Source organism: Octopus sinensis, linkage group LG19 (assembly GCF_006345805.1).
Source record: "Octopus sinensis linkage group LG19, ASM634580v1, whole genome shotgun sequence".
Taxonomy (NCBI): domain Eukaryota; kingdom Metazoa; phylum Mollusca; class Cephalopoda; order Octopoda; family Octopodidae; genus Octopus; species Octopus sinensis.
In genome coordinates, this window is record NC_043015.1 from 9798309 (window position 1) to 9826211 (window position 27903).

General features: G+C 33.0%; 1 long non-coding RNA gene across 1 annotated transcript; it reads left to right on the forward strand.

The window, feature by feature from the left end:
* The first annotated feature begins 1098 nt into the window (after positions 1-1098).
* Positions 1099-27903, forward strand: LOC118767139. Its single transcript, XR_005003039.1, has 3 exons — positions 1099-1128; positions 16708-16712; positions 27778-27903. It is a non-coding gene; the product is annotated as an uncharacterized LOC118767139 (long non-coding RNA).

Here is a 27903-nt window from a genome sequence, read left to right on the forward strand (position 1 = left end):
CCTTAACCACCTGGGCATCTCACTTAGCACCTTGCAATATGTGCATCTCTGATCATAAGCAGAAGTGGGAGGAGGACATCAAAGCCGTGGTTGCGAGGGATTCTTTGAGGTTTGAATAAATTTAACAAAAGCAAAATTTAAAGGAAATATTTACCATTTTCCATACCTTCTAAGGGTTAGTAAATTAATAACAGTTGCTACCCTAGGAGAAAAACCGTTTTACACACTGTATTTTGCATAATTAAAATCTATATATTTTAATATTGTAATCATTAATTAAGCTGGTATTGTAATTTTACTCCCATGCATTGGCCTTTCACGAACCATAGTTTGTTTTAAATAAATATATTAAAATGTTATCTGCAATTAATTTCACTGAGAACAGATTAGGCACCATATATTTTATATCATATATTGAGCAAGTGAAATTTCATACAAAAAATTCGTCAGTGGGGTGATAAACATCACCAAAAATGTTGTTCTGTTATACTTCAATTTGCATCCTTAAAATATATATAAATATAAAGATATATAAGCAAAGGCATATAAGCAAATAGATATACACACAGGCAGACACGCACATATTTATGAATAATTATATATGTAATCTAATACAAGCATGCTCTGATGGACACGCATAAGTATGTATATATGTCTGACTTGGTGGATCTTGAGAACCTTCAGAATTAGAGAGAAGGAAAGTATGATAGTCCTCCGGGAGACATTCATCCTCCTCGGTTGGACTACTGTTCCCAACTATGGTCACTAACACTTTAAAATTAACAGCGGATTTTCAAGCAATCCAAATTCTGTTTGGACCTAAAACATATTCTTGTAACAACTTTCAACTTCCATATCTCTTCTCCATTTCATTGTCCTTTCCTTCGATCTGCCCCTGGTTTTCTCCTTCAATTAATGTTGCGCATGCTTCCAAATTGTTTCCATTGCTATGATCACAACATTTTCCCATCATTTTCTTGCTTTCTGCTGTTTTTATCTGTTCATAGATTTACCTATATATATATATATATATATATATATATATATATATATATATATATATATACATATGTTTGATTTACCTATATAATATATGTTTGATTTATATATATATATATATATATATGTGTGTGTGTGTGTGTGTGTATGTATGTATATATGTATAAGAGCGTGTCTGTGCGTATATATGTTTATATGTGGCTGTGCATGTATGCGCGTGTGAGTATACAGAAATATATGGGAAGAGTGAAAGCGAGTGTACATATTCATCTTATTATCTTCTTATAGCACGATGTCTCTGTTTATACAAATAAAATCAGTTTTTACTTTAATTTAGATAACGATTCCACTTTTCTTAGAAACGAAATTAAAAAAAAACAAAAGATCATATTTTATGGTTTACCATTATAAATTCTTCATGTTTTATTTTTAGGTTGGACTGCTTCACAACAGTTTGCATATAATAGATATTGCGCAGAAAATTTGTATAAGTTGACTAACATTCTTCGAAACAATTATTACTGTAATTTACAACATATTCTCCATTTACTTTTTGTGCACATTAACTGCATCAATAACGATTTGTATCTCATAGATTTTCAGGATTCATTTAGTTTTTGTATATTCCTCTATTATGTTTTGAATATATTGAGATATTATTGTTATTTTTTCTTTCTGTTTTTACACTAAAGTTTGCATCAAAATAATTAATGTTATCATTTTTTTGCATAACTTATGATTTATGATTCATATTGCTTATTTCCTCTTATTTTCATATATCTGTTTGTTACTGATTTATTCTAGCAGCAGACATTGCACTGAAATGCAATCATTTATTTATACGCTAATATTATATATGTATACATATATAGATACATACACATGCATATACATACATGCATACTTACATACATGCTCATACATATACATATAAATAGACAAGAATCAAAAGAATTATATGCACGTAAACACATGTATAAATGAAAATGCATATGTAAACACAAACTCATATACATGAATATACATACATATATATGTGTGTGTGTATATATATATATACATATATATATATATATATATATATATACATACATACATAAATACATGCATACGTATATTCACACATCTATTGCTGCAATTTCCTCCATCCATCCATCCATGCATCCAACCACATGTGTGTGTGCGGGTGTATGTGTGTGCAAAACGTAGGTGCTGCGGTCTCCAAAACAGTTTACCACAGGGCACAACGGCAGCCGTCTTTTACCAGTTTGACGTGGGTGGTCCCACAGCGCTCTACGTCATATAGCTACACGCGTGCGCGGTCCATCCGGTGGTTCTGTCACGCTACAACATTTTTTCCACTTTCTGCTTAGTTATATATATATATATAATTGTAGAGTTCTGGTTGCGAAGGTAAATTTGCTTTTGTTTGTCTCTCAACGCCATCCATGACGTAGTAGTTTAGGGTTTTAAATTAATCGAGTTAAGTGTCAATGTATTTAAGAGTCCACATGTTTAACAGTTATGATAATGACATTTTCAGCCATTAGCAACTGAAATGTTTCTGTATTCCCGCTTTTCAGTCTGGGAACAATGTACGGTCATACTCTTGCTTAGACCGTTTTTAGTTGGTTAATATATTGCTCTCGACACCCTGAGCAAGTTAATACTTATACCAGGTTTTTCGAAGCACGTGTAAAGATTTTTTTCTGTATTAAACGTTGACTCTGTTTAAAGCAGAACCACAATCTCCCAATTTAGTTGACACATGTACTACAATTATATCCTCCCCATTATTTTACTCTCGGATCGAATTTGACGAGTGTACTTGGGCTTGTTTTAGAATAATTTTCATTGACGTGGACTGTATTTTGCTCCTTAGGCTGATGTGTGTTCGGAGAATTTGATTCAAACTATGGTCCATTTTTAGTAAAGCATTGTTCTTCAGGATGGTGTCGAAGGCCTCATTGTTTAGGGGGTTGTGTGTGGATATGTATGGTAGGGCTTTTATTTGTAATCCATTCTTTAGTTTGGGATGTCGTGGATATTAAGTTTTAGAGCATGTTGTAAAAATATTCCACGATGTTTTCTTTCATACCGTTGTTGTTTGGACGTTGTTGGGTGCGTGTAAAGTTGAGCCCTTTGGAGAGTATGTTAGTTCTGTGTGTGTTAGTTCTTTGGTGTTAGTTGTTTGTGTGTTCGATTGAGGGATTTTATCACTTTTGGTTTCTCCTGTATATCAATTATCCCAGTGTCTCTGTACTGGGTCAAAAAGATGACTGAAGTGCTTGGTACAGTAGCTGTTATCAACAAGCTGTCCCCTGTTGCTGTGTGATTCCATGTTGTGATTTATGGTGCGGATTATTGGGAGAGGATTGAAAAGTGCGTCTCTATATATCATGTTCGGATGTGGTGCTTTAGAGGGACGTCGTTGGTAATTACTTCGTGTTGTATGGCTTCATTGTGCAGAAATCCTTTCGGAAATATATATACACGTTTAGTCTATTTAATAGAATAGCGTGTTGGAATTTGGTCTGTTATTAAAAAACATGGATGACCTCGAAAATTGATCGTTGAATTTCAATAGTTTCAGTTAAAAAGTAAACAACGTGTATATGATACCCAAGAATCGTACTTCTACACTATTAATTAAACAGACTAATGTAGGAACCCACATTTTCATCTAATATATATATAAATAAGTTACACTAATAATTATAGGGTAGGTGACATTTCTCTGTTCATAAAATTAAAAGAATATATATTTATTGGGTTTTTGTCAATTCATAAATTTAGAAATATATATTTATTGGTTTTTGATAAATTTAATTAAAATACACTTTGTTTGAATGATACAATAATAACCTATGTTCTTAAAGTTAAATATACTTTCTTTGGATTTACTGATTTTCTGTGAAAGTACACACTGTGTATATGCCAACATTCTTCTATACCATTAATTAAATAGTCCAGTATATGTACGAAACGAAATTATCAATTAATATATCAACATAGATAATTACTTTAATAACTAATGTAACGTCTTTCAATAATAACAGACAAAAAACTAAATAAGTGAAAGTAGCAAATAAGTACACACCTAGAACCATTTTTTACCAATAATTGTGAACACAAATAAATATGGTGAATATTATACAAAGGTAAATGCAAGTTTATAAACCTATATATACATATGTACATATAAAGCTATATATAATTATATACAAATAGTGAAGGCAAGTTTATAAACTTACATAGTCAATGAGGAATGTGTTTACAGACATGCTGAAGAAAGATAAAGATAAATGGCTTGCCAGTAAAAAGATAGCTTGTAAGACTCAAAAGGGTGATGAGTGACATGACCTAGTTCTTCTGAACTAGGCCTATCCCTTATCCAGTGAGGTCGAAATCAACTTCTAGCTATGTTTAGAAGTGAATCCAACACTCACATTCTACGATTGAATTAGTATGAACTATCCAACCGTTAGGATGTGAGAAAAGGTAACAGTCGAGTTTTATATTGATGACAGTCAAATTTGCCCTCATGAGGGATTTTGATTGTTCAAATTTATAATGCGATTTAATAGCATAAATATGGATTTAAGTTATAAATCGAAACGCACGTAGGCAACATGAACTGACTGCTATAATAAACATTCATCATTCTGTGTATGTATTCTCCATTTTCTTTCTATATGTGTGTATATATATATATATATATATATATAGAGAGAGAGAGAGAGAGGGGGGGAGGGAGAGAGAGAGTGAGAGAGTGAGAGTAAGATTGCGTGAGAGCCAGTTTTATACATATGTGTGTGTTTGTGTGTGTGTGTATGTGTGTGTGTGTGTGTGTGTGTGTGTGTGTGTTTAATTAAAAAATCTTTCCATCAGCCAAATCTAGATCACAAGTCTTTGGTCGACGGAGATCTATTGCAGACAGCACCTACAATATGAGCCGCGAAATTTCTAATTATAAGAGTGTTTGCACTGAAGAAACGTAAATATTGCAATCATGTCAGCAACTAGGCTCCTACTTCGATATATCAAATTATGTGTAGTTTTATAATAGAGAATTTAAAGAACTTGTTAATGTTTTACTTTAATACCTGTAAGACATTTACAATCGTATTCGTGTACAATTAATGCATCTAAAATAATGTATAACTTAGCGTATTTTCTTCGGGAAACCATTCAATCAGAGATAATAATGTTAAATTAGACTCGGTGTATTTAATGTTCTGTACGTAATATTAACTACGCAGTGTTGGACAAACATTGTCTCAATGGTAAATATTCATTTATTCATTTCGGTATGCATTCCAAACGCGTTTATCTGCTATCATTCATCATAAGCGAATGAATACCTGGCTGGAGCACTAATTAAAAAAGGTTTAGTGAAAGTAACCATGACCTGAGTTCAGGTGATTAAGGCCAAGTTATCTTTTTCTCTTTCAAATTAGACTGATGATGGTCACCTCATTGAATATATTGGCATTAATTTAATGACTGTGTGGATTAATTTAAACGCACACACAGCCTTTCATCATGTTCTGCTGTGAGATCATGACCTTCCAATGTTAGATACATGCATGTTGATTATCTACAATTAAATTATTTTCGTTGGATTACAAACTGTGTAACAGCTAAATATAACTACGTTCATACAAACGGCATAAGATTGCAAATTGTATGAATAATACTGAGTTAATACATAGCTATCTCGGGAAGATTTTACTTTTCAACCAAATGGTTCTGGGTTCCACTCCACTGTGTCGCATCATCGGAATATATCTTCTACTGTAGCCCAAACGAACTTAAATGTGCGGAAACTGAAAGTAACACATTATACACGTGTGCATATATATGTTGGTGAACTTAATCAACGTAACATAGCGGTTCGAGATTAGAACACGAGGGTATTAGTACCGGGTCCATTTTGTTCGACTCGCAATCCCTCAAGTCTACTGCTCTACGCGTCTACAGCTCTCTGACTTAAATATGCAACAGTACAGCGACGAAAGGTATATAAGGTTATTGATTGTTACCCTTTAATTGCTCTTGATATGACGCATGACTAAAATAATTCCATTTGCACTACGCAACATTTTCAAAGTGCATAACAAAACGTCAGCAACTGTTTGCTCTTTTTCTTTAACTCTGCACAGAACACAAACATTTCAGGCTACTTTTAACAGCCTAATATCCAGAGTAGTCTCTCCCTCTCTCATTGCCCAGCGTATACTATTCCTATATTGAATTTTTCACAGTTTCATTGACAAGTATCGTGATGTTGATTATTTTACAGGTCACCTCAATTTGTGCCTAACGAACGATACAAAACTAACATTTTACTGAACTGAAAATAAAAATTAAATGCTTAGATTAAAATGTCGGAGAAGATAACTAACTAATAAAAATAAAATGAAGAATCAATATTAATTCTTTTCTATGTTCTTTATGCCCACAAAATCAGGCACTAAAATATGGCGAATCCAATTATAAGTTTATATTGTAATATTTCATACTTAAAGCTGACTAAAGAATTTTAAACAATGTAAGAAAAAAATTCCAAATGAAATTAATAGATTTATTACAGTAAAGCTGCAATTTATTTCAATATAATTTACGAACGAGATATACATGTGTGTGTGTGTGTGTGTGTCTTGTGTGTGTATGTTCCTGCATCTGTGTTTTGTGCGTATGTTCGTATTTATTCCTGTGTGTGTGAATATATATTTAGAAATATATATATCTATATCTATATCAATCTATCAATATTTATACAAACATACACACACTCACACACATATATATCTATATATATATATATACACCGACACATATGTGTGTATATATGTATATATATGCATATATATGTATATCTATATTTGTATATATATATATATATTATATATATATATAAATTTTGATATATACAGACACAGGTACGCACACACGTATATACACACACATACACACACATGAAAATATATATAGGTATATGAATGAGTGTGTCAAACACATGTCTAAATCTCCATTTGAGAGTCTGCACATATAATGCGAATTCTTATGATTCAATTCTAAATTTATTTATCATTTACGAAATATTTTGCTAAGAATAAGAAACAAGAGATTAAATTATACACAAATATCAGCTTCAAGACTAGAGTAATAAAAAGAGTTATCCCTATTTTGTATAGCTGAATGCTATAGTATGTTCATGCGTATTTTGCTATTCGTTTTCTCTGCGTATTTATTTCCTATAGCTACTTAAGTTTTCATTTCTATTTTCATTTATTAATTTCACGTTTGTCTTTATAATGCACGTAAATAAATTATGAAAAGGCGAGATGCACACTGCAGCAATTTATTACAGTGAACAACGTGAGAAAATATAATTAAGTCAATATCAATTTTATACATTAATTAACCAGCTACTTCAGTTCAGTTTTCAATAATTACCATAGTCTTCTAGCAAAGCTCTGACTAAAGTAGGAAAACTACATACCGAAAAATGAAAGAAAAAAAAAGCACAGAAATTCATACAGTTAGGTAGATAGGAGCAAAGGCATGAATAAATATGCGTCTTTAAATGTTGATATTTATGTATATGTATATGCTAAAACTATTAAAAAAACCTGTGAATCAAAATATTATTTTAGAAAGTCCACCATTATTTGTTTTATTTTCTAAATACATTTCCCGGCTTCACATGCACAGACTCGGACCCTCATAAACGTACATGGAATATATGTATATATGTACATATATCTGTGTGTGTACATCTTCATATATATAATATATATATATGTGTGTGTGTGGGTGTGTGGGTGTATGTATGTATGTGTGTGTGTGTGTGTGTGTTTGTGTGTGTGCATATATGTTTTTTATCTTCCGTGAGGAAGTGAGACGCAAAGGGTTCACAACTGTGGACTATATATGTATATGTATGTGTGTCTCTGAGTGTGTATGGGTATGTGCGTTGTGTGAGTGTATGTGTGTGTGTCTGTGTCTGTGTCTGTGTGTGTGTATGCGAACGTGAAAGCGCATGACTCCCTGGCCGTTCGTTCGCCTCATAATCATGAGGTGATGAGTCCCATTCCTGGACATGTTCCTGCAGTTCACTCAGCTGTAGAAATTAGTTGCGAATCAATGTTTCCAAGCTATGTCGGCCTTTGCCTTTCCCTTGGATAACATCGGTGGCGTGGAGATGGGATACATGTTTGCATAGGCCACTATGCATATATATATATATATATAATATATATATATATATATATATATATATATATATATATATATATATATATATATGTATGTATGTATGTATAAAAAATTACTATTTTTAAATCTCACAAGAGATATTCAGCAATGGTACTTTGGAGTGAATTACAGCAACATTCGTCGTAATCCAGGATTGGCATATTATTTCGCAAACAACCGTTATATATATAATGAGAAAAAAGATCGTCAGAATTTGGGAAACAATTGTTTTATCTCTTCATTATTATATAGCGCTTTCATTCGTTTCTTGAACTTGTCAAATAGAATGTTTTGAATGCACAAACAGCTTGTTCATTTATATAAAACAGATGGGGTTTTTTTGTTTGGTATCTTATTTAGAAGAACTGAACATTGTTTTTGTTTTTGTTGATGAGGTTCATTGGCAATGGGGATAAATGGATACAAATATAGGTAGGTTGATAGGCTGATAGATGGATAGATAGATAGATAGATAGATAGATAGATAGATAGAAGATAGATAGATAGATAATAGATAGATAGATAGATATATTGATAGATAGATAGACAGATATATATATATATATATATATATATATATATATATATAGATAGATAGATAGATAGATAGATAGATAGATATGTAGTGAAACAGATAGATAGATACATACATACATAAAGAGATAGGTAGGTAGACGGAGAGAGAAAATGATCCCCTTTCTATTATCCATTCATCTATTTTGTCATGTTCCCAAACACACGCAAACGCACACATGCACACACACACACACACAAATACACACACCCACAAAAACATACAACACACACACACACTTCATCAAGGGAATCTCTCCAAAATTGAATGTTTGAAGCGGAGAAAATATATTTAGTACTCTAAATATATACCAAAGGGGAGAAAAACAAATAGTAAAAAATTAGGAAGGAGGAGTAAAAGGCTAGGAAAGTGAAAACAAAGAAAGGAAAAGAGAGAAGAGAGAAAGAAAGCAAACAACTTTCAATAATGACCATACCACACCACACCATTTGTACTGAAAGAGTTCATCCCTTTCAATACAATGGTAAATGACTAAATAATTACATACATGATGAATAGGAAGGGGGCTTCCCCCTCTTTCTCTCTCTACCTATCTAACTATCTATCTATTTATCTATCTATTTATCAGCCTATCTATCTACCTATATTTCTATCTCCATTGTCATGGAACTTTTCCTACAAAAACAAAAACAATGTACTCCTCTTCTAAACATGACACCCCAAAAAACATCTTTTTAATATAAATGAACAAGGTGTTTGTGTATACACAAAATTATATTTGACAAGTTCGAGAAACGAAATGAAGAAATAAAAAGATTTTCCAAAATTCTGATGAGCTTTTTTCTTAAAATTCAATTTCTGTTCACCAATCCTGATACACAATACATAAATACACACACACGCACACATTTGTGTGCGTGTGTGTGTATGTATGTATGTGTGTATGTGTGTGTGTGTGTGTGTAAAATGCATCACTACAAGGCATCCACGAGCGATAAGAACAGAACGAATTAACACATAATGAGAGACAAGTACGGGACAAAATACCAAAAGAATTCTAACCACCCCTCAGTTGTCGTCTGGTAATTACTCCCTATTTCGCACTTTCAACGAAAATAGTGGAAAACTTAATAAAACAGCAGCATCCAGAAATTTTTAAATATAAAATTTTTTGAGATTTAGAGAGAGTGAACTTAAAGAGTAAAGAGTAAACAACTGACACATATACACAAACATGTATTGCTTGTATGTTTATGAGGGTCTGATTCTGCGCATGTGAAGCCGGGAAATGAATTTAGAAAATAAAACACATAAATAATGGTGGACTTTCTAAAATAATAAGGGCCGTTATATCAAGACGCTTTGCAGTGGGTAATGCCTGGGAGGAATTTTGAAAGGATATATAGAATAAATACAGGAAAATAGTAAAAGAAAAAATGAGGACAAAAAATGGAGTGAGAAAAAAGGACGTCCAGCTAAGTAGGAGTCACGTCCAGAAAAGATAGAGATGAAGAAATTGGCCAGTAGTCACGTGGGAACACACAGGAAGAAGAGAAGAGAGACAAGAGAGACGTTGAGGGAAAGAAAGAAGAGGAATGAAGAGAAGGGAGAAGGAATGAAAGATAGTAAATGGTGAAAGAAACACAGACAGGGGACAGCAAAGAAGGTGGAGAAACGGAAAATAAAGGTGTTTTTAGAGGGGTAGAGAGAAAGAAAGGGACCAGAGTACAGTTGCTGAAATTATAAATAAAAGTAAAAAAACTTACTGTGTGTATCTATCTATCTATATATATATATATATCTCTCTCTCTCTCTCTCTCTCTCTCTCTCTATATATATATATATATATATAATATATATATATATATATATATATATATATATATTATATATATATATATATATATAATATATATATATATATATCAATTTGTGCAATAAAATCTCATGTTTATATCTGCTTTGGATAATTAGAGTTTCAATACTGGAGGTATACATAAAATGACAGTAAAATAGATTTTGATATCCTCATGATATCCTCATGATATCCTCATGATATCCTCATGAAAGTTATGATTGTTTCTGTCAGGTGCTGCTATAGATATCTTTTAAAGCAAAAGTCAGACATTGACCTCTTTTACGTGCTCTGATCAATATTCACAAATATACATATATCATTAAAATAAGGCACGATCTTATGTATTTTTGCCCACACATTAATATATCCGGGATGTGACCGATAAATTGTTGCCATATTATACTTTTAGTTTCACGCATACGCATGTTTGTTTTTGATTTTGTCAACTACAGTAGGGTCAATTGGGCACCGTCTAAGTGAAAACCAGTACCGTGATGCGATTCACTCTGTCAGAAATTTGGAAACATGCTGTATTGCTTGCCATTCTCGCCTAAATGTCCATTACGAACAACTCAGATTGTTTGAATGTGAATCTGAGGACAGTGCAATCTGAGGACATGATAAAAATCAAACACCCAGTCAACATCATGCTGTTTGTTGTGAGCACTAGTGATGGTTATAACACCAACAATGATATAAAAGGCAAGGATTACGGCAGCATTCTCCATCTTAAACCAGGAGACTATCCAGAAGAATTGCAGGAAATTCCGAAGTCATCTGGATGCCGTGGTTGAAGCCAATGGCGATTTTATTGAATATATTTATTATTTAATATTTCAAAATATTTTTATGCAAATTTGGCGAATATATCTGTTAAAATGCGATGCCAGCATTATTTTCATTTTTCCGTAATTTAGACGGCAGTTAATCATCGCACCCCATATTTGTATGTATGTACATTTACATGCATCGCATCTAAGAATTCCATCACAAGTTAGCTTTCCTACAAAGGTTGACATTAAAATAAATATGTAAACATGGGCGCTAATCAGTCACAAATGCCTACTTGCCTTCCCATAATTATGAAAATCAATTTGCAACAATGCATATTCTTTTTATAAGTATGTTGCGTATTCTTCACTTTCAGAGATATCGTGGGAATTTCTCCGACGAACAGAATCGAACCTATGGATAGGCATTATAATTCTTGCACACTACATCCAAAATATCCCCATGTTTTATCCTGTATGTGATGCCTAAAATTCCTAAAATGATACGTTGTTCTATAAAATTTCATAGAAGAGCAAAGAAAAATGTTTCATGTCCTTTGAATACATATTATTATTTTGGTTCGCACTATATCGACTCATTTGAGATTTAGGAAACACGAATTAGAAAATATCAAAAACGTTAAAACTATGTGAGTAGAAAATTATATTAGGATTACTATTTGTACATCTGCTTCAGTGTTTTAATCTCTTAAAATATTAAATCTATAAGTGTTTTAATATTATTTATTCATATATAATCTGCCAGATTGAATTAGTATAAAATGACAGCTAAATTGTGTTTTATTACTTTGGTTCTTTCTGCTTAATTATTTGTTATATTTAACTTATATCTTGCAATATTTTCTCAACGGGAAAGTATAACAGTTTATCAATGAATTTAAGATATATAATTGTTCTTCATCGAAAAATACAATTCACTTCAATAAGAGAATACAGCAATGGCGGCACTGACTAAAGAAGTGCTTGCTCTTCAATGAATGTTTAAGTACTCTCACTTAAAGACTTTGACATCTGTCTCCCTCCCGTATTTCACTTCCTATCTCCCTCTGTCTCAGCATAGTTCTCTCTCTTCCTCTCTTGCAGTCGTTCCAAATGTGCCATTCTTTAAAAACGAACGGTTTCATACCATCCATATTTCAAGAATTCACATCGCTTCTCACATTAATTGCAGCGTCTAGCAAGTCACCAGCCACAATTATAGATTATGTAAACTTATTTCTTATTTCTTTACTGTCCACACAGAGGGGACAAACAAGGACAGACAATCGGATTAAGTCGATTATGTCGATCCCAGTGCATAATTGGTAAATATATAATCGACCCCGAAAGGATGAAAGGCAAAGTCGACCTCCGCGGAATTTGAACTCAGAACGTAGCAGAAGACGAAATACCACTAAGCATTTTGCCCGGCATGCTAACGTTCCTGCCAGCTCACCACCTTATTTCTACCACACACATACACAAACTCACACACACACACACATGCATAGAGAAATTTATGTACGTATGTTTGCATGTACGTATGTATATATATGTTAATACATATATATATATATGTTGATTCGCTAGCTTCTGCACGCATCTTTTTTCTCTCCTTGTTTATCTCCGTGTTTCTTTTCTGTGTATCTTTCTGTTGAAGAGCGTAGGCTCGACACGTAAAAGACTTGTTTTATTTATATTCCTGAGCGCCATACTAATACAATTGTTTGTTTGTATTCCACCTGCCTTCGTCTTTTGTTATTTTCATAAAGCTTCCCGTTATATATATGTATATATATATATATATATATATATATTATATATATATATATATATATATATATCTTATTATATCTTATTATAAAAGGCAGATTTTATCTGCCTCCCTTGTATCTTATAGAAATCTACAATATAGGATTTCTTCAATTACAATTTACCTAGCATTTTTAAGAGTAGAATGCATCGGGTCATGCCAGGTCCAGTTTTTAAAATTTAAACTCCAATTAAGCAAAATTTACAGAAAACTCACATTCTGGTGTGTATGTCAAATGCTTTTCTTAGTCTGGTTTACAGCACACGCAAACGCACACACAGTGCGCTACGAATTAAGTGAAAGCAATTCAGTGTGTTGACAGGTAGACAATAGAGTGCGGTGACGATGGCGATGTAATATTTGTTTCTGTCTATGACGCTGATAGATACATGAGTAAAATGTATGGGAAGCTAAGACATAAGAGTGAGTGAAAATGTTCTTGGAAGAGAGTAAATAGCAAGAGAGAGTGATTTGAGGAAGACTTTACATTAAATAACCGTAGTGGCTTGTGTTAGTAATAACAGAGTGTAGTCATTCATCGATATCGCAATGCTCAGCATATCTGCTGACTTTCTATGGACGACGTTTGTAGAGAATGGAAGCTAGTCTCTTAAGTGTGAGTGGCCATGTACGGTAAATATTGTTATAGCATTCTATCTAAAAGCTAAGCGTAAGCGATACTGAGAAGCAAATATTCTGCGATAAAACAAACCTATCACGCATTGTTATGCATGTGATATATTTATGTTAAACTTTCCATACGTTTGAAACGTTACTGCCACAAAAGAAATATCGTTTATGTAATTGAACGAAATTCTTTAGATATCGTATTTGCTTGAGAAAAGATAGGAATGAAAGAAAACGATTACTTTGATGAATTTCATATGAAAAGGAATAAAGTGAAACCTAACAGATACATACACACACGCACACACACACACACAAACACACACACACACACACACACACACATATATATATATATATATAAAATATTGATTATAGAATATTTTTAAACACATGTCTCAGAATTTCTTGAGATAATATGGATATGTCTTTTCTTAGTATATTTCACTGGCATTCTATCTACACAGTGGTTATGAAAATCCTATTACGAAGCGTTGACGATTCCTGAAGTAGAAAATGCATGTTCTAGCAAAATATAAAGTATAAGAAATTCACATTATATATATAAAATAAAATCATGTGTTTCTATATGAATGTAAATGAAATGTAAAATGTGCTGAAGCTATATTCTGGTTTTGCTTTTGTGCATGATAATAAAGTCACTTGAACTGGGGCATAAATAATAGCTTCTAACATACCAGGTAGCGGCAAAGTTTTTTTTCGGATTTTCATGAAGATATTTGGCTGTTTGTATCGCTCGGTTATATAATTAATTTCACAAAAATTTTTCAATCGTTGCTGAATTATCCATTCTATATTTTCATATTTAATATATATACTTCAAACATTTTATAAAAATAAACAAAGCAAGAGAGGCAATATTAATACCCAAAGGCAAATTATATTCACCAATTAAAAGTGGATGTTACATCACAACACACAAATACTCCAACATTTGCAAGAGATAAATCTCTCATAAGGTTACATAGTACATAAAAGCACGTTCTAACAATCGCCAGTAACAGACAGGCACTGCTACTTCTGCTTCGTGGACAACTAGGTTATGTGATTTCAGCTTGATTTAGCCATTTTACGCTATCTGTTGCTTGAGCGAAAGGGCAGCGTCAAGAGAAAATAATGATGCGGAAGACTCAGCAGCTGTCAACGTACGTAGTACGTGAAATCATCAACACAAAAATGGGATCTCCGCTGATATGATGTGACCAAATTCACAGTTTACAATGGAAAAAATTCTAGGGGTCAACGATATCCACTGGGAAAAAGCAACAACAATACGACGGAATCGCCTGAAAAATGCTTAGCAGCATTCATTCCTAGTTATGTGTTGAAATGATGCCAGCATTGGCTTTGTCGTTCCTCCCTTAGGGTCGGGAAACTAAGAACACTGGTGTCATGTAATTGACTAAATGCTCCTCCGATATTCCTGGCCTTCTGCCAACATGCTAAATCAATATGATGGTTAAATAGTTTTACACTATATATTTATATATATGAAGCAAATATTTTAAAATACGTTTTCTATAAGATACTTTTAACAATATCTTCGCGTATGTATTTACAAAGCATGTTCAATATACATACCCCTAAGAAGAGAAAGGGAAAAAGAGTCACAAGTGACTTCATTCCTTTCCTATGGGGACCAGTCATTGGAGTATATATTCATGTGTGCATGTGTATCTGTATTCAGGCACTGCTTTTGCATTGAATGTCCAAAGACAGCTCTCGTGAATCTGTCTCTTCGCACAGTCAGGAAACTCCAAGTTTTACTAGAGAAGATCACGCAGCAGAATATCTCTGCAGTTTTCCAGGGCCTATAACATTGTAGTTCAGTGAGTCCCCCGTCACAGGTGTGTGAAGAGGGAATTTTTCTACATATTAATAAAATTTGCTACTGAACGACTTTAGTGATTGAGAAAATATAACTAATACAATTATGAATTACAATCATTTAAATAATTGTAAACAACAATTTCTCAGGATGGTGTATATTTTATTGGATCATGCTATATTTAGCTGAACATTTAAAGGTAAGTAGCAAATCAATTATCGAGGAGACTCAGCTGAAAGAGGAATTCTACCCGGTAAATGGTAGGTTGTGAACTCTTTTAGTGATCCGCGAAGGAGGGTGAGACATGTTTCTCTCAAAGCATAATAAAAGAATAAAAGCATAGTAGATCTCGGCGGAATTTAAACTGAGAACATAAAGACAAACGAAATAATAATTTTACCGAAGTTATTAAGAAATAGAATGTGACGGAGAAAGAAGGCAAATGATAGCATTTTCCAGTAATCTTTCTAGTGATTTAGTGTGATATGTATTCAATGTAGTTGTATCACATTTTCATTCATAATATGTCACATTCACAAACACATTGTCATAAGTTTGCTCCAGAAAAAAACAACTATTACAAATATTATAGAGTACTAGCAGAAGTACCCGACGTTGCTCGGTATAACGTACAACAATGTTTTTGATAATTAGTAAATTTCCTATGTTAGAAGTAACGTTAGTGTAACATAATTGGTCGCTTATTGTAGCACAAATTTAACAAAAAGCAAAAAAATGTTGTAACGATGAAGCCAAGCAGTAACAGTTTGAATATGACATCCTGAGAAGGGCTTTAATGTGTTCTCAGATGGTGTAACAATCTCGAGTGCCCTTAAAAGGGCTTTCTCTTGTAATGCGTTTTCGGTGATGTAACAATCGTATGTAAAGTGGCTTTGAAACGGGTCCCGTTTTAATTTACACCGAAAGCAACGGAACTGCTGCAGTGAAATTGAAACTGTGTGAAAACAACTGACACACCAAGGTTGGGCAAAGGAGAAGTAACATGGTTGAGGAAAGGTAGTAAATTTGAAAGCATGACTACAGTATCAACCAGTTACCACATATCAGGTCTGTAATGTTGCACTTGTGTAGTGGAGGCACCAAGGTTCACGAATTTGAAAGCAGTTCGCGCATGAAGTGCATACAACACTTCACTGTAGACTACATTTTTCGTTTTGCTATTAGGGGCAAGAACGAATAGATTTTGTTTGCTTCTAGCTCTGGAGCATGCGGCCTGTAACTGGCTTTGAGAGAAACATGTCTCACCCTCCTTCGTTTGACAGCTGAAATAGACTCTGTTTTCTTCGACCGAGGTGCGTTCTTTTCTTAGGTGACATGGCAGCAGTGTTGGGCTGTTGCTATGTTCCGCATTATAACGACGTATTTCTTTGTCTGCGAGACTGGCCCGTATGGCATACCTCTCCCGCTGTAATTCTTTCTTTGGCACTGCGGCCATAACATAGAGTGACAACACAAGGACAGATAGAATACCACAGTAGGCGCAAAAACATAAATTGAATGAAAAATGAAAAATGTATAAAAATAATAAAATTAATGATGCTGAAATGGCTGAATTGAGCCCCACTCTCAAGCAGTACCATTTAACAGTTAAATTATACAAATTAACAAATCTTTCTTACATTCTCATTTTTTTCTAATGATTTGACAAATATTTAGTTTAAATCAGTCAATTAAGCATGGGTAGGCATAAAACAGAATTTTACGCTGTTATTCGCAGACTTTTCCCATTCAACGCAGATTGACTTGAGGAAAAAATGTTTTAAAGCAATTCGTAAACCCTGAATAATGTATGTGTCAAATGTGGAGCGAATGGGCTGGAAACTGCGGAGGTTATTGCCAGGAAACCGATTGTTACTCAGTTATTCGGGGATCTTTCACAATTAACGCGGATGACTTTGGCAAAAATTTTAAGCAAAACAATTCTTATATCATGAGTAATGTTCGTCTCAACTTTGGAAGAAATCGCACCAAAAACAAATGAATTATGGGCAAAGAATTGTTTTCTGACCATTTATTCGCAGTTTGGGGGCATACGCGAGGGGTCTCGAAAATATAAAATACATCATGATCACTCCTGAAATATAAGCTATCAGTGTGTCAAGTTTGAGCGAAATCGGTTGAAAAATGTGGAAAGGCATAAAGAGCATACAAACGCAGACAAACACACTGACATCTGTTTATATATATATATATATATATATATATATATATATATATATATATATATATATATATATATATATATACAGAGAGAGAGAGACAGAGAGAGAGAGAGTGGCGCCCAAAATGTTCAGACTGGCATTGCTTTCGTCAGAAACGTAGATATAATTTTTTATCAAAGTTGTTTTATATTCTATAAATTTCACAGAAAATATATACAATATTATTTGTTATTGCCTGAGATTTTGGTGTAATTTGAGAGGATAATACAAAAGTTATGGATGATTTAGTGAATTACTGCAAAACCGATGGCGGCCAAAATGATCAGAACGGTTGCTTTTACTCCGTGTTTTAGTATATTTAACCGGCGAACTCTAATGTTTTGAATTTGTTTACGTGACGGTTCGCTTACTAAACATTAGTAAGAATATTTGCAGAGTACTTTTTTAATATATTGCCACTTACTCCGTTACCAATTCGTCAGGAGATCATTAAGCTTCGAAGGAAGGATAATTTAAGTATTGGATCTATTGCAAAGAGTGTTAACAAGTCAAAAAGTGTTGTACACGGCATTCTTAAGGTCTACGATGATTGTGGTCCGTGTGAAGCAAGAAAGTTTACAGGTAGGCCAAGAAAAACGATGAAGAGAGAAGATCGTTCTATGGTAAAGTTGGTTAAAATGGACAGATTTAAAACTGCTGCTGCTGTTTCTCGGAAAATAAGCATTCTATTGAGGAAAACTTTATCTCGAAAAACTCTGTCTCGTCGTTTAGTTGAACATGACCTACAAGCAAGAGCACCTGCAGTGAAGCCACTGATCAGCTCCAAGAATAAAAAGTGTCGTCTTACCTTTGCAACCAAACATGTGTTGTGGTCTCAAGAAAAATGGCAAACGGTGCATATCAGGGATGAATCTAAGTTTATGTTATTTGGCTCAGATTAGTTCGTAGAAAAGTAGGTGAAAAATTGTCGCCTAAATGCCTTAAGACTAGTGTTAAATTCAATGGAGGAAGTGTCATGTTCTGGGGGATGATATCTGGAGATGATGTGGGCCTTTTGGTGCGATTACATGGAAAGGTAAATGCAGGAGTTTATAAACAACTTGTAAAATATCATGTATTGCCTGTGCTGAGAAATTCAACTAAGCGACCACCCATACCCATGCAGGACAATGCCCCATGTCACAAGGCTAAGGTGGTCATGAACTTCCTTAAGGCTGAAAAGGTTATTGTTATGAATTGGCCTGCTCAAAGCCCAGATATCAATCCTATTGAAAATGTATGGAATATTCTAGAACGTTCGGAAGCCAGAAATCCTAAAGCAACTGAGCAATTATGGAATGCCCTTCAGGAAGAATGGAATAAGATCACCCAGCAAGAAATTGAAAATTTAATTTCCTCATGCAGTCAAAGATGTCAGAGTGTGATTGAAGCTAAAGTGCTTCACACTAAATATTAAACAATTCCAGTATTCTCTGTCATTTTTGATTATTTTGTTATTTTTTCAACCGTTCCGATCATTTTGGCCGCCATGGGTTTTGCAGTAAATCACTAAATTATCCATAACGTTTGTATTATCCTCCCAAATTACACCTAAATCTCAGACAATAACAATTAATAATGTATTTATTGTAGGTGAAAATTATAGAATATAAAACTACTTTGATAAAAGCTTATACTTACTTTTCTGACGAAAACAATGTCTGTCCGAACATTTTGGCCGCAACTGCATACATGGATTACAATTTGCACTCCATAATTTTATGTTTAACAAGATAAAGAAATTCTATCAAAAAAGTACCTACCTCGAACATACATACAAAGTGCATTAAAATAATACATATTTTCATTATAACAAATCATTATAATGAAAGACAAAAATATTACATGCAATGATTGAGCAGAGAGATATATTCTGTTGGCCAGTGACAACTTAAAGCATGCGTAAGACTACAGAAAAATAATCATGTTTATATGAATATCATGTATTAGATATATGTAAGGAGATATTTAGTGAATTGAATTTTATGTAATAACCCTGACGTAATAAAGTAATTCGAAGTATATTTTACATTTACTTCATATGTTTTCAAATATATGATCGTATTGTTGTAATGATAAACAAAGCAAGAAATATTTCAGTCATGTAAATTCAATTAATTCTTTTTTTAAATTCTCTTAAATTTTTCTTGAGAGAAACAATACGAGATAAACGTTATATGAGGACGTCAAATTCATAATTACAAAATTTTTCAACTTACCGATCTTAAGAAACTGTGTGCCTAAGATGGGATAATTACATCGTGGTTTTGTGTTTGTAACTTCATTTGTTTTGCTTTGAATTTGCAGATAGTGAAGTTTAAGTTCTGCGCGTCACCTGTTTCTTTATATGTGTGCCACGTCATATTCTTTCTATGTAACCGTCAATAGCAAAAGCATATAGAGGACATTCATACAAGCAAATGTACCGAAAAATCTATCTTCCATGCCTAATGAAATTTTTTATTCTGATAAGCTAATAACTGTCTTGCATCTCTCATTGCTGCTAGGAGTACAAAATAGACATAGCTAGTTCGGTAAAGCGGTATATAGCAAATAATATACTTCAATAATTGTTATTCTCTTCCTGTAGGAGTGTTACACAATATGGAAAATATAGAAGAGATATATCATGTACATTTCAAATATAGATTTGGTTTAAGCATGTTTTCAGAAGATGCAATATACCACTCATTCGTTTTTTGAAGCCCCCAAACAAATTTACGTTACTTGTTCATAAAGAAAGACTTTGAAAATATACATAAATATAAACATATCAATCCTCAGATAATAGGGTTCTCACTCGGAGCGTTTTATCTTTATTAAAGTGACTATAACTGACCTGCATATAGCTTTGGTTTGGAAAGTGTAAAGTAGGTACAAAAGCAAAACAATTCTGAGGTGGAAGAAGAAAATATCAGATGTTTAAAATGAAATGATTATAAGGAAACTTCAACACTTAAGTGCAAAAGTTGATAACATGATAAACATAGTGATACTTGTAATAATGACGATGGTAGAAAAATATGATGACTATCAGGGCGATGATTGTGATGCTAAAGCCAATAATGATGATATTGAGAGTATATTTGAAATTTAATTTCAGATTTCAAATAGCAAAATAATATTTGAGGAAATAACTGTACAGTAATAAACTAAGAAATAAATGTATGCATGCATATGTAGACATATGTGTACATACGTGTGTGTGTTTGTATATATATATATATATATATATATATATACATATATATATATACACACATATATATATATACATACATACGTATATAAATATATATGTCAGTATATATATATATATATATATATATACATATATATATATATGTATATGAATATGTATATATATATATATGTATATATGTATATATATCTGCATATAGATACATACACACATGCATATAAAGGTATATATGTGTGTACGTGTGTATGTGTGTTTCTGTGTTTCTGTGCTTTATTCGCATATTTAGTTTTGTAAATATCTGCATTGGGATAATTACTAAATATCCTAGAATATGATACACATTATGAACACTAGATTCTTAGCGAGCTTAGCAAAAATTCATTTTAATTTAATTATACACATTAAACATTTGACACTATTTGCATCAGTACTAGTTTGTTTATTTTGCTTTAGTTTAGCAACAATTTTTTATCAGTGTAATTAATGTTCAGCATTAACGTTCATACGATCAATATAACCACATGCAATCAAGTAAGATTTGAGATATTTATTATAATTCTTAATGTAGTTTACTCGATAAAAATGCTGTACCGCAGTGTCTTTCACTTTACTAGTTTGATGACTTGAATTTACATCACATATAAGCATGGAAATATTTTGCATGCTGTTTATTCAAGTAGATTCGATATTTCTTTTAAGGAGAAACATGTTTTCTTTATGGTGATAATTTTTCATTCAGAACAAAGTTACATTACCTATAAAATTAATGAGGCACTCATTTATATCGAAAGTGATGTAGTACCAGCGCTTTCCTAATTTACTTCTACATAATAACTTACAGTGCCCACCACAGCCAAATTCAAATCGGTGCTTAAATGGAAATTAATAAATAAAGGGAAATTAATAAGTCTCAAAGAATTTATTAAATGATAGCTCGTGTAAGGGTCAAAAAGTAAAGGTCTTATTTTCAGATTAGCATTGTAACAGATTGAATTTGTGTATATTAGATACATTTAAATGGTTGGTGTAGAATCCGAACTAGTATTGTTTATCGTATAGATTAGTATCTTATTATTTGTAGTGGCTACAGTTTTCTACCATGTTAGCCTCCGTATGATTCGATAAAATATAGGAAACTGTTCATATTATGGACTGTGTGGAAAAATGGCAGGAGATTCAAATGAAGTGAAATTCTTTACATTTGTATCGATCATTGAGCTAATATTTGTAATATGTAAAATATGTGATTCAACGGATTAACAGGAAGTTCATGTTCGTCACATGTTATCACTGAAGTTGTCCTTTCACTCTCCCAGTTGCCATGGGCAGTCTTTGAAATAAATTTCGTCAATCACTAAAATAGAATATCTGGGTTCAGTATACAGGCTATCTCCCTCCATCACAAGCTGTGTTTCCGGATCTCTGTAAGAGCTCTTATTTTACAATGATTGAACCATACAACGTCAGAGTCCATTCAGCTAAAATAGATAGAAGTTGTGTGACTCTTATGTACAGATTTCTGTTAGAGTGATATCAAGGTTGCCATTTCAGAATCGATGAGAGGATTGAAAAATAGTTACGTCATCGGATATATTCAAATGCACGCTTCTAAATAATTTTTGAAAATGTGAATATATTAGCATGTTTTTTTATTATGTAAGTGTGAAGAAAGTATTGCACATTTATTTTCACAAACTATGCTTCAGAATTACATGTAAAGCGTTGATCAGCGATAAACACCTCACTTTTTTATATCTACCACTACTTTCTCGCCCAATATGCCTTCTTTTAGAACCGTAAATTGTTAAGAGTTGCTGGTTGCGTTGTCCAATATACAACGCTGATTGATTCTACAGAAGATGGCGTCAGAGAAAAGGGAAGGCGGCAAATTGATTAAAGCATGTAACATTTTTCGTCCAAATTATGCCGACATTTACTTTTGTTGTGTTGCTTTTGAGGCTGAGACAATACAACTGATGTCAACTACTGGTCTTTCACGTTCGATAATATAACGTAATAATGATTTGGGTTCAAATTTACGACTGAAACATCCAAATCTTTTGTTGCGCGCCTATTTTGAAATCGTTATATATTGAGTTATTCTCGATTGGAATAGATGAAATCATACTAAAGATTTTAACAGTAATATAATTTACACATTTTAGTGATTTCATGTCCAAGTATTAACTAAAATACCACATTGATAATGTAATGCAATTTCACAAAAAGAAAAGTAATATTCGAAGATTGTTTGAAAAATCCGATAAGCAATAGTTACTTGAAAAAAAAGTAGATTCTAGTTAGTGACATCAAAGTTAGTTCTAAAAGAATTTATAGTAAAGAAATATAATTGTAGTACATCACAGGAAATGAACGCATATACTTTGCATTTAATATTTTTTGTTCAACTTCATTCGTAGAAATTCGTCTTTATTTTTCTCAAGAGTTCTATTTTCTTCAAATTTATTTGCACATAATTGGAATTGACATTTAACATAGAGTGAGGTAGAAGTTTTCAGTGACCTTCTTCAGATTTGTTGGCAGATTCTTACACCAAATAGATGATCACCTAACAGTGTATCTGTTTGTACATGTATACATCTATTTCTGTGTACGTGCATATATGTGTCTATATTCATATGTTTGCGCCTATGCCTGAGTATATACACGTATGGGTATGTATGCGTATGCCTGCATATATACACGTGACCCTACTCATTTTTGCGTGTATACCTACATACAAACATTTGTTGAACAAACGCCATGATACATGTATGGTGACTGTAATATTTCTATATGCAATATCCAGTAAAATATGCCTTCTATATAATGTAAGATATATACCTCAGGATCACAGCTATGGAGAACAAATTCAATAGATGATGTATACACAGGTATACGTATATACATAGCTATACGTATATACATAATTTTGGAATATTTAAGGATGTGGTATACTATTTTTAAGAGATTACATCACACACATGTTGGGTTAGAGTGAAAACATATATGTTTTTTTATCAAACAACTTCACAGAGTAGTTCGTTTTCGTTTCTGCAGACATACGTACCCATATATACGCACAGATACTCATGCACAATCATTTATACCTACACGTGAAGAAATACGTATATATACATACACAAACTTTTCCCTGCGGACGCCGGGACATATGTGTATAATCATGTATGTATTTTTGTGTGTATGTGTGAGTAAGTGTGTGATTATGTGTATTCTGTGAGGCTTGTATGTTCATAAATATAATATTGAATATATGTATTGAACATTCATAAGAATATATTCTTACCATTGTATAATGTGAAGGCACAATGATGGGACAAAGTCGAGCCACCAAACCACAGACCAAAAAGCAAAATTCATCAAAACAAGCTGATGGTGCGTATTTGGTGGTCTGGTGCAGGTCTAATCCATTATGATTTCATTAAACTTAGTCCATCAATTACGGCCGCAGTATACCGCAGCTAAATGGACCAATTGATGTAGAAACTTACAAAAATCGGCCTCGACTAGTCAAGAGATCCACTCCTTGTTTTATTGCAAGACAACGCCAGACACACATTGCAAAAATGACATTGGTGAAACTACAAGAGCTGGATTTGGCAGTTCTCCATCATCCACCCTACTCACCTGATCTTGCCCCCACTAACTTCCACTTCTTCCAGAATTTGGATCAATTTTTGATAAGAAAAAAAAAATTAATTACGACGATGCTTCCAAAGGCCTTCCAACGTTGTATTGACTCTATATTGCCAAGCTTTTATAATTCCGGGCGGGTCAAACTACCCCTGAAATGGCAATATGTGTGCATACTTTGATGTATTTATAAAACATTGGCAAACTTATATGTTTCTTTTCTACAAATTTCATACTTAACGAACTATTATTTGGCATTATATATAATACGATACTTTTAAAAACAATAATTCAGTCGGATAGTTCCTGAAGAGAATAATAAGCATAATAAGCAACATCTGTCTATACCACTATTATGTAAGTTTTTTTTTTACATAAATCAAGTTTCATTCATTATCACTCCCCATACATGTGCGAGAGATAACATAAAATGATTATCACGTATTTAGGGATCACTTTTTCTCACTTCTTTTCGTACGGCTCTCTCATGAACATTTACTAGTTAACGGATGGTGATCTGCGCCACATTCTTTCTTCAAGGACAAATCTTACAACTACAGGAAATATAAAATTCGAGACACAGCGCAATTTATCATACTTCTGAAAATCGGAATTAAACCGATCATGTGCATATTCAAAGTTTCTTATATGTGTGTCGGAATGCGTGTGTGATGTGTGTAAGTGTGTGTGAGTGTGTGTGTTTGTGTGTGTGTGTGTAAACATATATATGAATGTGTATCTATCAATCTGCATGTATATATATAAATATACACACAAACACACACACATATACATATATATACATATATATATATATATATATATATATATTTGTGTGTATGTGTATGTATATGTATATGTACTTATATGCATATGTGTATGTACTTATACATGTATGTGTGTGTATTTGTGTTTGTATTTCTCCCCATCCCCGCCTTTCAGCCGGTGTTTGTGGTTCGGCAAGCGAGTCCGTTAGAGTAACTACCAGACTTACGAAAATGTAAATACTGCTGTATTCAAGGAAGCCTGACTATCATGGCCGCATACCAAAGACAGAAAAACTTATGTTTATTTTCGTCGCATTACTGCATTAACAGTACGTATCCGAGGACATTGTTCCAAATAATTTCTACAGCGATCGTATCAGTTGCAAAAGTTTCACTTAAACTCTGTTAATTACAATTTTTTATTAACATCTCAATAATGCGCATTATTTACTTTATTTACATCATTTACATTCGGCGGATATTTGTCCTCATCTAGTTTGTTGTTAACACGTTTTGGATCATATGCCCTCCAGCCTCCTTCAGGTGACTTGGGAAATTTCGAACCTGGGTTCTCATTCCTAAGGTATTTTTCGATGTTGTTGTTCTTGTTATTATTATTATTATTATTATTATTATTATTATTATTATTATTATTATTACTATTATTATTATTATTATTATTATTATTATCATTGTTGTTGTTGTTGTTGTTGTTGTTGCTGTTGCTGCTGTTGTTGTTGCTGTTCTTGTTGTTGTTGTTCAGGACACTGCCTGGAATCGGCCTCGGAAGCTCTTAACTCACTACGCCATATGCCCGTGGACAAATATCCGTCGAATGGAAATAATGTAAATAATGCACGTAATCCCTTCTCTCTTAAATAGAGAACTGCACTTCATTTATGCCATTTATAAAAACATGGATTAGAATTATATATTTGTACGTTTATGCGTATACATGTATACAAATATGAATCTACCTAACTATATAACTATCTATTTATATGTATATCTCTTTCAATCTCTGGAGGCACACACACACACATGTCAATCTATCAATCTATCTTGGAATTTTAGTGTGTATATTTACAATTATACAAAACGCTGATATCCTCGCTGTGAACGTTGTATCGAGTAGAAAACGTTCAGCTTAAGCAAGAAGTGAAAAGTAAGGCGTCTATTTTAGGAACGAGATTCAATAACTATAACATGTTTGCGTACGAATGTGATTAAATATTTATGCATGCATGCATGTATATAAATATACACTCACATAACAACACACACACAGAAATATATATATATATACGTACCTGCACTTAATCTGTTCTTGACATATGTGCGCATGTTATATCGATATATGTATATATATATATATAATATATATATATATACTAGCAGTATCGCCCGGCGTTGCTCAGGTTTGTAAGGGAAATAACTATAAAGCATTTTTAGAGAGTTATAGCCAAAAAATAGCCAAAAAATGGAAAAAAAATTATGGTAAATTTTTTTTGAGAGTTAAAAAAGGTGGAGTTGCGTCCCCTAGACGGTCTGTGGTTTGGGTTTCTGATTCTCGACCCCATGTCGAATTTATCGATTTTTTTCAGAACTGGGGAACTTTTCAAAATTTTCGCTGCGTTAGTTTTGAATTATGACATTGGGCTATGCGTGTGTCAAGTTTCATCAGAATCGGTTGAAAGCCGTGGTCAGGGTGAGGGTACAACCTAACAGACACACAGAAACACGCACAGACAAACTGCCGTTTATATATAGAGATATATATATATATATATATATATAGCGAGAGGCGTGTATGTGTGTGCGTGCGTGTGTTTGTGTGGTTGCGGTGTGTATGTATATCCTTTTTACGTATATACATCTCTGTATATACTTCACTTTTGTGTTTGGGGGCGGTGTTTTTGTGTGTATGTATATATTTAATATCGCACAATAAATAAGCAGAAAGTAAAGACGTCGTCATGCATTTAAATTCATTTCCTTACGGCTCTCGTAAGCATTGCACTCATAGCTTATATATAAAATATAATATCCTCCAAAACAGGGAACCCCTTGTTAACTTTATATTGCAAAATAAGATTTTTTTCTAAGTGCATTCCTCGTCCGCTTGAGGGTGACGAGTGTGACGACAACGCAACTTAAATAAACCCAACACGCATATATGTGGGTGTGGTGTGTGTGTGGGTGGTTGTGCGAAAGAGAGATTTGTTATATGAAAGCACGTGGTTGGATGTATAAAAATCAAAAAGGAGTGAAAAAACTGCAGAAGGCGTGTGTTATATGGATAAAAAATATATTTAAATCGTTATGTTAGAAAAATATGTTATAA